Below are 14408 nucleotides of genomic sequence, written 5' to 3'. Positions count from 1 at the left end.
AACAACTTCAATCTAAATGGAATGGAGTCCTTTGAGTTTTTGTTTTATGTTCTCTTTTCATTTTTTCTCTTTGAAAGAGAAATAAAGAAAATCCCTAAATCTGTGTACTGGCAGAAAACAGCTTTTGCAGGCAAAGGACTGATATTAGTACATATGGGTACTGCTGATTTCTGTATGAGTGCTTGGTTCAAACAAGGACAAATTAATATCATCAGTTTTTATCTTTGGTGCAACTGGGAATTCCTAGCCATCTGATTATGGGCTGGCAACACTTTTATGGAAATTTATCAACTTGCTTTGAAGTTTTCTAAGCTTCCAATTGCATAGTGAACATATTGATAAGAGGTCTCATGGTACTGTGTTCACACATTAAAATTATGTGCATTGTCAGAGCAGCAAGACTGCAGATTAAAAATTGTAATAGTGCAGCTTCAACCTGAGCTCCTTCCCCTCACTGCATTAGGCCTTCCAGGTGACACTTTGCATTTCCTAGGTATTTGACAGTGGCCATCATGGTCAGAGCTCTACTGAATATCCTTTCCTAGAAGGGTCTTTGCAGGCAAGCACAGTTCACAAATGCAATCAAAGGGTAGACTTTGACATTTGTACAATTTTTCAAAAGTCCTATTTTCCACAAAAGGTTTCTCTTGTCTCAGAGACAATATGCTTCCAAATTTCCTGCAAACTTACTTTTATGATCATGTAATCAAAACAGAAATCTCCCACAGCAGAGAGTTTGCTTCTACATTTAATGGTCACTGCCTCCCTAATCAGCATTGTTTTTTATAGAGGACACATGAATGCCTGGAGTATGGAAGGATTCACAGCTGTTCAATAGTAGGGGGACATTAGCAGAAATATATACATTTAGAAAATAGATACTATCTTATGGAACTGACAACATGAACTTTACTGCTATTGGCAAAGGATTTTTTTGGAGGAAAAACACAGAGCTTTCCTAAACCAACACAGATATTGGCATCTGATTCCATTAATGTCCCAGAAGTATCCCACTAATTTGCTCTGATACAGTTATTCCTATTATCCTGATTCTAAACTACATCTTTCATTGCGTAATTAACCAAAACTCTGTGCGAATGAATAAACACAATTTTGCTGAAGTCTGCCCAGCTGTCATGGGTAACTTCTAACCCAAGTAAACCTGAGTTAGGGCAAATTCAGAGGGCTTTTTTCAGGATAAAGCTTACTAGAATGAAAATGAACATCTCACTCAAAGTTAAGGTCAGTCTGGTGTGTTCTATAATGGGTTTAAAAATTGTTGGTGGGGTGAAAGGATTTCTTTTTCTTGCCTTTGGACTTGCCCCCAAGGCAAGGGATGGAATCACCAACTACATGGGATCACGTGGAGCCCAGGAAAACCCCTGTGGAGGCAGGCACAGCTGCTGGCAGTACTAGCTTGCACTGGCCCTTGGGACCACAGCAGGGAATGCTGACCGTGGGGATGGGCAATCTGCACCCAATAGTGATGGGGTCATAAACATGAGACAACACTCAACACGCAGCTGGGAGCAGGGAAAAAATGGCTTTGTTGTAATTGCCCTATTCAAATGTCCTGGCTTGGATTTTGGGTTTTGCCTTGGCTGCAATGCTTTGTAGCAGAGGAACGCACTCGGCAAGAGCTATCTTTAGGCCCCATCAGTTCTGCCTGGCTGGTCTCTCTTCCAGCATTAGACCAGTGTCAAGAAATCCTGATTTCCTGCTCATCCCGGCCCTGGAGAGCAGTTCTGGGAACTGTAATCTGCTATTCTGTGGGCGGAGGGCCAGTCAGGAGGGGAGCCCAGGCACTGGCAGGGTGTGCACAGCTGCGCCTGCACCAGCGAGTGATGCGGCAGGATTGGAGCAGGGAAAAGCAGTGCTGAGGGCACGAGGGACACACAGGGAACTGGTGGGGGTGTTTGGGCTCTCCCCCTAGGGGGACAATGTGCTGGCTGGCGGGGGAGCCCATCATTCTGCTTCACTGCACAGGGCACAGTCCGGCTCCCCCATGGCCAAGCCTTCCTTTGCTGGGTGCTGCCAAGAGGCATTTTCTGCCCAATGTTGTCCCCAGTCTCTGCTCCAGCATACATGGAGGCTCTCTCCAGTCTTCTCAGGATGCTTTGGGAAAGGCCTGCCACCATGCAGGGCTTGATTTCAGGATTTGGTTTCTGTTCTCTTGTCAGAGTAGTGGAAATCTGCTGGGGAGAGGAACAGGAGGTTGGTTGTCATTTTTAAGTTGCCAGTCCTCAGATTTCTCTTCATACATTGAAAGAGTAAACCCACTGTTATATACGCTATTGTTATTCATCCAAAAATGTGGAAATGGTACATCTTTAATTGGAAAAAAACACCAACATTTATATCTGGAAACATTCATCAGCTGCTCAATGAGACAGCTATCTGCATGGCTTTACTTCCAAGAGGTAATGAAATATTACATCTTAGAAAAATCCTGTGAGCCTGTTTGCTGCGATTTTGTACCTAGATAAAGAAAATAACTTCTGATTGTCTTTAGATTACTGCAGTTGACAGTATATCAATGAACATGTCATTATCAGATTATAAATGTTGCTATTTTTATGGCTCTTACAGTCCTGTTTTTGCCAACCAGCGCGGTCTGTATCTCAGCCGACATCTCTGCATTAGCTCTGCGCCTTCTTTACCAGCACAGCATGCAAAGTTTTGTAAGTGCCTTTGCTACAGCAACCATTAGCAGCTTTATTGCCTATATGAAACGATACTCTGGGATGTATTTCTTTACTCTGCTGCAGTGATATCTGCACAGGATGACTACTTGGAGACAAAGAAGCATGTCAAAAAGAAAGAGGCAGCTTCAGAAAGTTGTGGGAAAATGCTACTTTGCTCTCAGCAAAGAGTGAGTTTAAAATATCTAACTGCTCCATGCTGAATACATGATAGGACTGCTTCTGGAGAGGAAAAATGATTTAATCCTTACAGTGGATATATAAGCCCATAAGGCAGGCAGACATCTTATGGATCTGACTCTAAGGAACCAAAAACACCCCAGCAATCACAGACAAGATTCTATAAGTTTTTCCATCTTTTTGGAATACACAGTCTCTACTGTCCATCTGGTATGCAGAGAGATTGAACCCACGTTTCTGAATGCAACAGAAACACCAAAGTTTTGCAGGTATGAAAAAAAAATAGAAGCAGATAAATAGAGATATATATATATATATAAATAAAATTTATAAATATAGATTAAAAAAATCCTTATAACCCCAGCCAACATTTCAAGTAGGTTGTCTGTCTTGACATCTGAGCTGCTGAATGCCTGTGTTTTACAGAACTCCAGCTCCCCGTTTCCCTGCATCGACCCCTGCTTTGGTCTCTTGCCAGGATGGCAACCTTTAGAAATTTCACAGCTGGTTTCCCCCACGTTATATGAAACATTCTGCACTTGAAGAAAGAAATTATCTTGACGTCACTGGGATATAAAGCAAATGTTGCAGCCATGTTTCTGGTATAGGTGGAAAGAAAATATTATTTGGAGTCTAGAAGTGAGGCAGAGAGAGGAGGGGAAGGAGCTTGTATCAGGCATGGACTGCATTACAAAGGCATTAGTGACAGGTGGGGACAGCATGCGCAGCAAAGAGAAAGAATATAAAATAGCTAGTCACTGGTTTTACCACAAAGGCCAGGCCTTGGCAGTTTCTGCTACCGAAGAGAATTAGACAGAAACAGTCTCCCCAAGCATCCTATGATGCCATCTGGCTTATTACAGAGGAAATCCCCATTGGCAGTCTGGGTTTTTTTCCCTTCCTTTTCTTCACAACAACCTGAACGAGTGCCAAGATTATTCCTCTCTCTCATGCTCCCTCTCTTTGGCATTGAAACATCATTCTGTAGAAAGGGGAAATATGCACTGCACTGGCTCAGATGAAGGCAGCAATTTAAGGAGCAGGAGCCTTTGCAAGCTTTAAGACGGAAGCAGGGCTGATAAAGGAGATTAAACAAGCTGAGACCCTTTTGATGAACAAACGGAACCATCTTGGTGCTGAAAAAGTAGAGATATAGTCGATAGCTCTGATATACTGCCTGTGGCTTGCCAGGAGAGCTATCTATTTCCATTATTAGCCTAAAGGGTGGTGTAGGCAATGAAAATGAGTCACCAAATAGGAGTTCAGGTGAGATGAAGGTAGTGCGAGCAGGGAGTGCCTCTTTATTACAACTCTTCAAATCACCCACTGCGGGCAATTGCTTTGTCACCTCCTTGTCCTTTCTGCAAGGTTTCTTTTCCTGAGATTAGCAATGTGCATGCACAACAGTGGTCTGTGTCTGACAGGCAAAGAGACACAAGTAGTGTGGTTAGTTTTAATTATTTTTCAGTGAAACATCCATATTAGATGCAGAATGGAGCTGATTTAAATTACAGCTTGCCTGAAAACTGTGATTGACCTGCAAAAAGGTCCTACCATGTTTAAAAAGATGATTATACTGCAGGAAAATGTTGAATATTTTGCCAGACACTGAATATTAATTCTTAATCCTAAATACCTAGTTTTGTGTGTGTGTGCAGTCACACATGTATATACACAGATCTAGATTTTGTATATATTTTAAAAAATTTTTAAATATCTTTTTTTCTAGGTGAATAACTGTTTTGTGAGCTCCCCATAATCTCAGTAGTCTTTTCATTGCAGGAATCTTTGAGATGAAGAGCACTTAACTGATATTTTTTGCAACCTAATAATTTTCATGTCAGCTTGAAATGTTAACGAATATTTTGTAAATAGTGTAGTATACACATGGATGTGTATGTGTCCTGTATGGAAGTCTGTTCCTTGTTTTCACGCTGTGGTGAGAAACTTGCTCAGTTCTGGCACTGATATGATACATCTTCCTCCAATCTTTGTTATTACCACATCATATTTAATATGTGGATAGAAACAGGAATGACACATCTTCCCCTCTACTTCTGGTTTGTGTTCAGTCATAAAACTAGAGATCTGTCTCTCAGCCATGCTGCTTTTTAAGATTATTTTTCAATTGCATTATTGTTGTGTTTTCTTCCTTCTTTCCAACAGTATAAAAGGCACTGAAGTATTTGCTTTAAAAATACAGAACTTGTTCAAAGTGGTTATGTTGTGGGTGAAATGACCTATTGATATTAAGCCATCCGGGGAAAGGGGTGTTTAACAAACATAGGAAAAAATAGCAGTTCACTCAGCAGGTTTGGGAGAATGGTATCAGATGTCTGCAAAGCAACTGTTCTTATGTTAACACCAGTGCTTCCTGGCTTTGAAGTGTACTGTTATTGCATCAAGATTATTGCCTAAAGTCTGGGTGGTTTTTGCACTTTCTAATTCACAGTGAAAGTTTCTATTATTTCTTTTATCATGTGACAGCCATATCTAAATTCAGAAAATATTATCAACAAGTCCAGGAAGAAAAATCTTAATTCTGTCACAGAAAAGGAAATAAATGTTAAAATAAGGGCTTTCGGGTATTACCAGAAGGATACTACTGCTCCTTGGTAAAAAAGTAGTAGAAAAGGGAAGAAATTAAAACGGGAGTTTAGTGTTGTGTGTAAATAAGGAAAGGTGAGTAATGCTGCTCCCTGGCACATTTTGGTTTTGACATAGATTCCACATATTTTGTTTATTAAGAGTTTTTTCTATGATTATAAAAGTTTCTGGCAGTGGATTTCAGATCTTCACTGAGAAACTTCACCTGCCTGCAAGCACCCCCGGCTGTGTGCACATAGCAAACACCTGGGGCAGCTCCCTGAAGTCACTGAGTGGTACCTCTGTGCAAGTCCTTCACCACTGCAGAACTGAGTGAAACCTGGAACTATTTACAGCCAGAGAGACTGAGGTCAGGATCCAGAGACGTCCTTGAGGATGTGCCCTTTATGGCCTCTATGCAGCATCACCTCACAGTGAAGGGACTGACATCTCCTTACAGAAAACTGTACTTTGCAAATCTCAGCAAACTGTGATTTGATGATCTCAGCAAATAATGGCTTTGTCTGCAGTGCTTGGTCCTCCCCCTCCATGAGGTGGATCCTGCTGCCAGGTGAAGTGGCATTGACTGCCCTGGGTTTGTGCTGCTCAGGGCCAGACACCCAATCTTCATGTCCAGGGGTGCAGCTGAAGGACAAGGAAAGGAAGAAGTGTGGGCAGAGAGCACTGGGGAAAGACCAGGGAATTGGGAATAAAACTTTCTGCAGCCTGGCCATCCAGCTTTATGAGGGTGGCCTCTGAAAGGGACTTGTCCACTAGACCTCATCCTGAGTTTTTTCCAGAGGGGAATTTCCCAGGCAGAGCTTGTGAGCAAAACCCCACTGATGAAACCGGGGGGATCAGTCACCAAGACCTGGGAGCCAGCTGGGGAGATGGACTAGTAGATGGTAGAAGTGTACTTAGAAGTAACACTTATCTTTATTAAAGATTTCTTTCTGTTTGATCACCGCTAGTCAATATACCAGTCTTTATCTGAGTAACCCTTTCCAAGCAGTTTGAAAAATGAAAAAATAAAATAGCCAACACCTAACCTGACAAACTGTAGGTCCAAAGCTAAGCCAGGAGTTAGCTCATTCAAATCTAATGAACTGCCTCATTGTTTGAACAGTGCTGATAAGTTTTTGATAAAAGGCTTTGTGTTATTGCTTTTACACAGTTATATCGTCCTTGCAGAAGACAAATTGCTCAAAACAGAGGACAAATGTACTTCCTTAGAAGTCTTTTCACAGAAAATATATACAAAATTAATGAAATAAATGAAAAAGAAACACATAATAAACAAAATAGTGACATTTATGTGCAGGAGACATTAAAATTGCCTTTGCAGAAGAAAAGACATCTTGATTGTGAAATTGGCTACTGTTGGAATAGCACAATTTTAGTAATCTCTCTATCCCAAGCACAATATTTTACTCCTATTTTCCTTCAAATCCATCACTCAGTTTACTTGACTATAGGAGTTTTCACCAACAAACATTGTACTGACTGTATCAGTAATTTATATCTGATAAGAAATGAAAATATTCATGGATTTCTGCAAACTATGTGCTGGAAGTGTGGCACAGAATGATGAATAGCCCTGAATATCTGAAAGTATTTGTGTCTTCTGTTATCTATAAAAAGACAGATTTTGAAAACACGTGAGATCTAAATTTTTCACATTGTTACAGTAGTCTTAAGCAGTGCAGTTCATCTCTAGGGAATGAGAAAATGTTCAGATACCAGCAACACCACAAAGTCATGTTCTCCCATTCTCCTCTCCTGTGGACTAGGAGGTCTTCGGGATACTGTGTATAACCTTTGCTGGAATTAGTGAGTTTGAGATGTATTTTTTGCCTTTTCATTCAAATTGTGGGCCTGGAAAACAGATATTTGGAGAAATTAGGGACTGCCTGGTCACTGGAGTTCTTTCCTCAGAAGAGTTCCGTGTACCTTGGTTACATGTATAAGTCTGCCCCACACAGTGGTCAAATCCCCTGGCAAGCTGTGCAGACTGCATAGTTGTCTCTGTCTGCCTACAAGTGCTAAATGCCCTGGTTTAGCCTGCTGTATTGCAGAATTTACCCTGGAATAGGGCAGGGCAGAATGCATTTGGTCACTTTGCAATCGCACACAGACAGCTACTTTTTTTTTCTCTCAGGTAAAATAAAAAGGACATGTGCATTCCTTAACTTGGATGTTGACAGAGGGATGGATGATACCAAGATATGAGCTCTGGCTGGGTCCTTACCTGCACTGCTTATCCAGAAGCACAGGAAGCACTAGAGGTTGACCAGCTCTTGCTGCCTCCTGCAGACCCATCTGGCTGTAAAAAGTCCAGCCCGTGGTGCTTTGTTGTAACTGCTGCTGAATAGGGAGTTCCAGGACAGTTCTTATCCTTTTGAGTACAATCACATTAAGGAGAGGTCAGATCTTTCTCAGTACTCTGTGTCCAAATATTTTGTATGTACTGTAGCTTAGCAATGCCTCCCAGGAAATATTACTCTGTCAGTAGGCAAACAATTGCTTAGCTTGAAAGAAGTGTAATTATTTAAGGCACGCACAAATGTTTTTTGGCTGCGTGGTGCTGTAACATTATTAACTGTGGGGGAAAAGCTAGCTAGCTCTCTTTTAGAAACTATATTACTATTGTCCTAAAATTCAAAATTGCTGTAAGTCCTATCCTTACCAGAATTCCACATTTGCTCTTGATAGTAGATTGGATTTCAGAGCAGGATTAAGTAAATAAGTCATATTAAAATGACAAAATGGGTAAATAGAATATAATGTGAAATGAAATGTAAATTGGATTTAGGCAAACACTTTTATACAGACCTCCCGTCAAACCCTATCAGACTGCTTCAAATTCCTACTGTGATTTCTGCTCACAGTTCTATTACATGTTGCCACTCAAGGGCATTTGATGTTTTCTCTCTCTGGAAATTCATTTGCATTTAAATGATTTGAAATAATCATAAAAGCCAAGTGCTATGAAGTTTGAAATTAGTTACTGTCTATAAATTGCGATGCCATTAAAAGATGATTTTGAAGAGCTTTGCTGTCTCAAATGTATGCAGATTAAAATCTAACAAAGTACACCTTGTTACAAAACTGTAAAGAATGGTGTGACATGGACTTAAATTGATTTATTCTCCTACTAGTGCCTATAAACTTTACATACTTGGGTTTCTTCTGAAAGTGGAAAAAAACCTTTCATTTGCCGGCTGAATCTGAGCCAAATTCTGTTCTCAGATGGGGTTTCATTGGGTGTATCTGACACCAGTGCTTGGCCCTCAGAGTTTAATCTATACGGTCTATTAAATTTCTGGAAATGCTGTATGAATAGTTGGGTCTCATAATTTTTTTATTGGGGAATAAAGGAGTGGGATCAGGCAGGCCATTTTCAGTTGGCGGTAAGTGTATTTATACCTGTGTCTGTTCAGTTTTCCCCCTCTCCCTTGAATTTCAGTTTTCTCCTGGTAGGTGTTTCTGCAGGATCTTCTCTCTGGGGCAGCTGCTGCTCCTGGTATGTCACCCTGAGCCAGCCTCGCCTTCTTGCCCATGGAAAGGTAAAACCTGGTTAGGAGCACAAATGCATTTTGAAATACTGAAGCCCCTTTTGAGACCTCTTTTCTCCTTTCACCTCCAGACAAGCTTGGGCAAAATAGAGCTGTCACCTCATAAACTCATCTTCTACCTCACCTCCCCTAGCACTATTTCACTTTTAACCTACTCCTGCTCTTGGCCTGTGAGACCTTTTTGCAGTATACTGCCTAATATAAATTCCTACTCTCTCTTTGTTTATACCATTGGGATATTATAACTTTACATTTTTGGATGCCAGCAGTACATTCCAAATATATTTTCCTATCCCCAAATAATTTTAAATGGACTTAACCACAAATATATGTTCAACTATGTCTAGTTGTATAACTTGATCTTAAGAGGTTTCTAACAAGGAAAGCAAAGTTGCCTTGGTTTATAAGACTCAGAACCCAGGGATGGAATTACCTCTTTACAAACATATTTATGTGTGGATTTTTATTATTCCAAAAGAATGAAAGAAGTGTGTAGAACATATCTTAAAGGGCAAGAAAAGGTTTTGGTTTTGTATTTCCAGTGGTTCAAAAATTCCTAGTATAGTTTCCTTGAAGATAACATTAGCTGTACAATTTTTACAGTTTCTAGTACAATAAAAAGTCCTATCCTTGTTTGTGTGTCAGCCATGAAGCAAAGCAGCTGTCTTAACTACCTCTTTAATAAGCAGATTTTTTCCCTGAAGTTGCCTCAGTGGTTAGTGCAAACTACCAGCTAATCCTTCCTTAATTACAAGTGCAAATTCAGTGTATGCACGCTGGTGTGGGGACAACACCTGGTCTCCCAAGTAGAGTTCATGCTGCAGTGTCAGGTTAGTGATGGGGAGTGGGGGAAGTGAGACAGGAGTGAACTGATAAGTTTAACGCATTATTGTTAGTCTAGCATGCCACAGGCCTCTTATGTCAGTGATCTGGTGGAGTCCTGACTGGCTTATCAGAAGGAAAATCCTGATAGGTTCACTGTGCAGCTCTGGCTAAATAGCCCCCAGTAAAGGATGAGTCTGTTCAGTTCTGATCATTCCCTGGAAGAGCAGCTGGAGGACAATGGATTTTGCTTAGGAAATGAGGGGTGGGCTACTTGCCCTGGGAAGGTTTTCATGCTGAAAACCCCCTTGCCTGAATTATTGGTCCAAGAGCAAACACTCTTTTAGTGCCAGATGGTTTCATCTGAGCTGAACTACAGACTACCAGCATCTCTCTCTTTCATGGAAATGACCTGGACACTTTGCTAACAGCAATTGACTCCAGTCACTTTCCACAGTCTGCTTCAGGAGCTTGGAACAGGAGAGTTTTGCCCATATCCATGAAGGAAGAGCCCTGGAGCAGCAGCACTGAGAAACTGGGGATAGTCTCTGGAAGTCTGATCAGTGCACAAAAGTGTGAGATAGTGCTGAGATACTGCAGTAATTTGGACAGGGATGAAGGATGCATCTATTCACTGTTGAAATGATCCAAGTGGTTACTCCAGGTGCCTGCTTTTCTCTCATGAGAGAAAAAAAGGCTCATAAGAACAGTGGATAGCCTATTTTGCAGTGTGAAATCCTTTTTAGCACACTCTATAGAAAATTTGGAAAAGCTTTCATTTGAGCACAGTCTTCCATCACTGCAGGGTTTACTTAAATAAATTAAAAGACTGGTTTTTTGATGCCTCTTTTACATATGTCTAAGAAAGATGCCCAATAAATGAGCCATGGTCATTGATTCTATCCTGCTTTAAATCAATATTCACAGACCACTAAAGGAAGTTTTGCAAATCATCTGGCTTTGAGAATTCCTGCTACTCAAAACAAGATCTGGCAAAATAGATTAAAAATTACTCATAATGCAGATGAAATTGTGGCAGGAGATTTAACAGAAAAATATAACATTTTATGAACTCAGGGCAAAACAATATCTCCCAGAGCATATTGCAATCTGATCTTTGCAGATGTTATTAAAATAATGCAGAGTTAGATAAAAATGCATAAATTACACTTTACTGTTGTGGATTATAAAATGTGTTCTGAAAGGGATGGTAAGCACAGCAGGCATTTTGCCTTATCTAGTTTGACAGTGCTTCTTTGCCATTAAATGAGGAGGCATAACTTAATAAGTGCAAAAGGCAGAGGAGAAAAGGGCCAAGACTGAAAACTTTCCAAAGATGGGACTATCTACTTGTGTGCTTACACAGTGCTTAGCACAGAGACCCTTGAGTGCTCAGTGCTCTCCCTGGCACAGACACTGACACAAATACCAGGAGAAACTTTCTTCTTTGTTCTAAAATGATAATGTTTTCTTTATATTTTCAAAGCCTCGTGTTCTTGCACAGAGCTTAAGTGCCCTTTTGCTTTCATCTGCCCCTTTTCCCTAACCACTCCCTACAGGCATTTTTTAGCTGTGCTCTGACCTATGCTAAGGAACATAAAGTTTTGGCTCCCCAAACCTGTGTGAGTTCAATATTGCAGCTCAGACCTGTCACTGCACAAGATGGGTTTGAGGGCCAGAACTGCAGCACTGAATTTAAAACATAGTGGGAGGTAACCCCATCTCCTACTACTGCAATGACATTTTTAGTTTTAGGGTTTTTTCCCCTCAGGCAAGCTTTTCTACATGTTCTGGAGTAGAAACTAACAGATGGGATTTCTTTAAAAAGATACAAACCGCAGCTTAGGGTTTCAATCTGATTTTTTTTTTTCTACCAGAAGGTAGGTAATTAATGATTCAATGTGCAGCCACCATACACTGGAATTTAAGCTGCTGGAAATCTCATTTGTAACCATAAGAATGCAAAAGGCACACAAAAAGCTTGATTTGTTTTTGTGGCTTTCCTGAGTTAAAATTAAACCTATTACCAAGAGCTGACAATGCAATATTGTTGCATTAAAGCCATGTTTATACTTTTTCATGCAGAATGTTTCCTGTGAATAACGACCTATAGAATTTGTGGTATTTTTTGAAGGCAGAGGTTAAAGTTATTATTCTGCTGTTGTAATATCTGTTTGTAGCCACACATGCTGGGCCTACTGCCTGCATATTGTCTCTACTGCCTGCAGAGTTTGCTACCCTGATCACTGCTGTTAATAGGGATATTAGACATTCACTAGACAATATAGCTCCTTTTAGTTATCCAGCAGGAGACTGAAGTTTGTGAACATGCTGATTGTGTCCCAGATTTATCTTTCTGTAAGTCAGCTCTCTTTGGAGCTGGTGGGTTGCTCATTGCACCTCTGTTCTTCTCATTCATTTTTGAAGTTGCTCTATTAGGGAGTTCCCTGCTCCCATTTAGTCAGCTGTAAACAGGAGACAACTGCTCCAGAGGAAAGCAGTTATGTAATTAATGCATTGACTTAGATTTGTTTAATATAAACAGGAGTATAAATTTAAATAAAGGTGAAATACTTACTTTCTTCTCTGGAATTCTCTTAACACAGAGGAGAAGTGCACTGGTGTAAAGAGTTACCCCTTCCTTGCAGAGACAAGAGCCTTGTGCCTCTTTTTGCACTGCCTCTGAGGAATGAAATGGCCTCCAAGAATATGGTACTAGTCAGAAAAGCAGTAATAGTTCAACTCTAGAAAGCATTTAACAATATTCTTAACTTTAAGGATTCTCTTTTTGGTCCCACCAGCCTCAACAGGATTTAACAAGGCACTTAACATCCTTTCTGAACAGCTCTCCTTTCCTGGAGCTGGCCTTAACAAGGGAACTTGCTACTTCCTTTTGCTGTGCAGTCTAATGCTCTTTGAGTTCTACCTCTTCTGCAACACCTCTGAGGAGCTGCCTCTGCTTTAGGCAGGAAAAGAATAAAGGCAAAAGGTTAAGTAGTCAGTTGTCATCATACCTTTGCATACCATCCTGGTGATCCCATGCTGCTGGTTTCTCTCACTCATCCACGCTGGGATCTTGCCCAGTAAATGAGGCAGAAGGTCCCACCTGGGGTGCCAACACCTGCTCCAGAGACTGACCACACCTGACATACCTCTGAAAAATGAAACAAGTGCAGGGAGGGTCACTCCAAATGTAGTGCAGAATTGCTAACTGCTTTCCTGAGTAATTTTGGCCAACTATTTGTCCACTTCTAATTATGCTTTTACTGTTGATTTAAATTGTAATGCTACCGATATTTTCACATGGTCTTTGCTTAGGAGGAAAGTAAGCAGAAGAGTGAACACTGATTAGGGGAAATGAAAACAAATCTGTTTACTGATAATATATGTGGCATCACTGAGACAGGTAAATGGTACTTGGGGATTGCTCTCTGCTCATGTTTATGATCTTCAATGTATTTGTGCATTTCTCCCTGGCAAAGTTTGCATTTCCAAATTACAGATGTATCAGGACAATTTTGGTCACAACAAGGTTACAAATTCTGTCATTCAGCAGACCCACACTGCTATTTAGTAGTACTTCTGAATATGATTTTACTGGTCTCTGTTCTTTTTTGAGAATATACTAAAATTCAGATTAAAGGTAAATGCCTTCTTTATGCACTGGAGTTTTTCATAGCTTCTTCAGAGAAGCTTTTCTTTTCCTCATTTCATCTTGAAAGGTCATTTTAGGAACTAAAAAGCCCTGTTGCCAACTTTTTAAATAATTATGATCTCCAATAAAATGCCAACTATTTTTAACATTGTACTTTTTAATGTGTCTTTTTTAAAGACACAAGTAGATGACTTTTCCATGAATAATGTATGACTTCAGAAACTTTGAATGCTATGACATAAATTATCAACTACTTTTCTACTATTTGCTGATAAAGTGGGGGTGTTTTCCACACACTCTGTACTCAGCTCATGTTTGGAGTCGGCTTCATTTTGTTGCTGTATTTGAATGATGACATTTCATCATAATTTATGCCACTTAATAGCATAAAATGTCAGAAGGAAATGATCATAACACTTCTGCAGGTGATAAGTATTCCCTGCCTGCACTCTGTGAAGTAAACCATGGTGCACTGTGTCAAGCAAAAGCAGTGCCCTGGCAAAGGTACTGGGATTAGGAACACAGAGTGTGACTGGCTCAGCAGAGAGAACATCTAGAAGATGTTTGGAAAAACTGGCTGTTGTCTTTTAAGGATTTCCAGGGATGGGCAATATTGATAAAATCAGAGAGAGCCCCCTAAGCTGTGTGCAGGCTCTGGAGGAGCATGATTATTGGGCATCATGATTGATGGCTGAGTGACCAGGACAGAGCATCCATGGGCAGTGCAGAAGTGTTTCAATATCCTCACTTGTCAGGGTCAGTGGTAGTGGGGATGTTTTTAAACTGGTAATTCAGACATGAAGCAGAAAAAGGCTGAAACATTTGAAAAAGGGAGTGAGAAGGAGAATGAAGGGCATAGCTGAGACTGCATTGTGGCAGCTAAGTATT

General features: G+C 40.5%; 1 long non-coding RNA gene across 1 annotated transcript; it reads right to left on the bottom strand.

Annotated features, from left to right (window-relative positions):
• Positions 1 to 8899: 8899 nt before the first annotated feature.
• Positions 8900 to 12907, bottom strand: LOC146438816 (uncharacterized). Its single transcript, XR_014852125.1, has 3 exons — positions 12880 to 12907; positions 12444 to 12564; positions 8900 to 9041 (listed from the first exon to the last, which is right to left on the bottom strand). It is a non-coding gene; the product is annotated as an uncharacterized LOC146438816 (long non-coding RNA).
• Between the last annotated feature and the right edge of the window lie 1501 nt (positions 12908 to 14408).

Source organism: Lichenostomus cassidix, chromosome 4, assembly GCF_008360975.1.
Source record: "Lichenostomus cassidix isolate B80296 chromosome 4, HeHo_3.0, whole genome shotgun sequence".
Lineage (NCBI taxonomy): Eukaryota > Metazoa > Chordata > Aves > Passeriformes > Meliphagidae > Lichenostomus > Lichenostomus cassidix.
This window is presented reverse-complemented; position numbering and strand designations above follow the sequence as displayed.